This window comes from Toxorhynchites rutilus, chromosome 1 (assembly GCF_029784135.1).
Source record: "Toxorhynchites rutilus septentrionalis strain SRP chromosome 1, ASM2978413v1, whole genome shotgun sequence".
Taxonomy (NCBI): Eukaryota; Metazoa; Arthropoda; class Insecta; order Diptera; family Culicidae; genus Toxorhynchites; species Toxorhynchites rutilus.
Genome location: NC_073744.1, coordinates 87,556,867 through 87,559,541, shown reverse-complemented (window position 1 = coordinate 87,559,541; position 2,675 = coordinate 87,556,867). Strand labels below are relative to the sequence as shown.

General features: G+C 41.8%; 1 long non-coding RNA gene across 1 annotated transcript; it reads left to right on the top strand.

Annotated features, from left to right (window-relative positions):
- The first annotated feature begins 925 nt into the window (after positions 1 to 925).
- Positions 926 to 1,908, top strand: LOC129762668 (uncharacterized). The gene is made up of 3 exons (XR_008740691.1): positions 926 to 1,064; positions 1,133 to 1,206; positions 1,271 to 1,908. It is a non-coding gene; the product is annotated as an uncharacterized LOC129762668 (long non-coding RNA).
- The last annotated feature ends 767 nt before the right edge of the window (positions 1,909 to 2,675 follow it).

Sequence of the window (2,675 nt, the reverse complement as noted above, 5' to 3'; positions counted from 1 at the left end):
CCAGAATTAAGTGATAACCTCAGACCCTTATAGACGAATTTTATGCCAACTCGACTAGCCGTTGGCATCACCATCTCAGATAGCAGTGAAACGTTGTGGATATAAACACATGGGTCTTTCAAGTAAATTTGCACACTTGAGATATTAAAAAAAGAATTAGACTACTTTTTGAAAAGCGGAAAAAAATCTTGATTTTTTATACAAATGAAACACAAATTTCTGCATTACTCGGAAATTAATCAAGCAAATACAACCAAATTAGGCATATGGAGGTTTTAGGGTGCAATAAATGTTTCTATTGTGGTTAGAAACTCCGCCCCCCCTCTCTAAGGGGGGTCTGCCATATAAATGAAACACCAATTTCAGCATTACTCGAGAATTAATCAAGAATATGAAACCAAATTTGGCATGTGGAGATTTTAGGGTGCAGTAAATGTTTTTACGGTGATTAGACACTCCACCCCCCTCTCTAAGGGGGAGCTACCATACAAATGAAACATAAATTGCTGCATTACTAGAGAATTGATCAAGCAAACGAAATAAAATTTTGCATGTGGAGGTTTTACGATGCAATAAATGTTTCTATGGTGGTTAGATACTCCTCGCCCCTCTCTTAGGGGGGGCTGCCATACAAATGAAACACAAATTTCTGCCGAATTCGGCATGTGAAGGTTCTAGGGGGCACGAAACGTTCCTATGGAAGATAGACACTCCTCTCCTCTCTCTGAAGGAGAGGAGGCTGATAGTGTGATAAAACGCACTCCTATATCTTCTTCTATCTATATAAATTGTTGCGTACAACATTCGCTGACCGCCGCACCTACCTATCAACATCATTGAGACAGCAGCGCTTCGCGTTGTGTTGTGAAGTTGCCTATGATGCACGACTGTACGCTTCATAACCAACTTCACAATACAACGTGACACTTGATAGACAAAAGCAGATAGCCATCAAAGTTAAATTGGTACGGTGAAGGAATTGAAAGTTTAAATATACGGAAAGTCTTTATAGTATTCCAAGTGAAAATATCAGCGAATCGAAATTTCGCAGTAGCTAAAAGCAGGTATTTTTCAAATGAATTTGAGTGAATCAAAAAATGTATATATAGATTGTACAATTATCTACATGCAGAATACACTGCACACACGCACAGAATAGGAGATTTATTGAAGATCCGGGTGACGAGTTAACGAAACCCACAAAACGTAAGATAGCGAAGAGTGATATATAATATAGAGCTAAATTAAATAATGTGTTTATAACTTGTAGGAGATTTTCAACCGTTCAACCTCGAGCGGTTCCGAATAAACGAGTTGAATTTCCGGAAGTTGGTATCCTTTCGTTGCGAAAGCAACAGTTTTTTAAAAATCTCGTTTTCCGGATCGATTGGAGATGTCACGAAGAGATCGATCAAGAGATGCAGCACAGGGAAACGGTCTGTAGCAGTCCTGCCCGCTCTGCCACTTGCCAGATTCCGACGAAATGGTCAGCTGTGACGACTGTGAGCGTTGGTATCACTTCGGCTGCGTAGGAGTGAACGAAGATGTAGCCAATCATGATTGGAGCTGCCAGGAATGCATCAATGCCAGAGTTCCTGCTCCACAATCGCCGCATCCGAGAGCTTCCACAGATGAGCCATTACCACACCTTCAGTCAGCATTACCAGCCCCTCGTCATCCCACGCCACCAACGTCGATCATGCCAGTGCCTTCATCACGTCTTCACACTCCACGAACGTCAAATTTACCACCCACTCCACGCCCGCGCACTCCACCGATTTGCTGAACAAGTTTCCTGATGAGCTTCGTATCCAGTTGTTAAAAGAAGAAGAAGCCATCGAGCGAAAGTTTCTGTTACGTAGGTACCAGCTTTTGCTAGAATCATCAGTGCATACAGTTCCAACTGTTCAGGGAACCGACAATAGAATAGGTTTAGCGAGTAATAATGTTAGAGATCCTCCTGTTTCTCATTCGTCACCAATGAATGGTCACCGCCGCGATATTTTACCGTTTGTTTCAACTATGGGGCGAGAGCGTAAAGGAGTTCGGATTGTGCAGCGTACAGGAGCGGACGTGTACATTTTCGCTCCTTGTTAACATCATTTTCTTTGTGTTGTCTGGGCTTTGGAGTGTCATAATTTGCAAAATTAGTGATAAAATGATCTTCCTATTATGCTGAAATTGAAATCAGTAGAAGCTTGCTTGATTTTCGTGGATGGATAGTGCAAAAAGAGTGAATTAGCAATGAAATGAATTGGACGAAGCCATCAGTTTACCTTGCTTGTGTTTGTGAAAGCCATATATATGTTGGGCTATTGATCGGCGCGCTGTATTATTGTGTGGTGCTTTCGTTTCTTCAGCGCATGGAGAATATTTCTCGTGTTATTTTGCACAGCGAGAGCGCAGCGGTAATATCACTAGAGAAGGGAATGTAGACATGGTTGGAAGAAGCGGACGGCAGTGTCATATAAGTTTTCCTTTCTTTCTCTCGCTTTTCTCTCTCTTTCTCTCTCACTTTCTCTCACATACAGTTTACAGCATTATTTTTAAAGATTTGAAGTGGGGTGTGTGTTTTCGGTTCTCCTGCATCGGTGTGTGCCTGATGCTCTCTGGTATTCAGGAATGCCAGGCGAACTTTTCGTATGTTTAAAACATGTTGCTACATAAGCATCAAA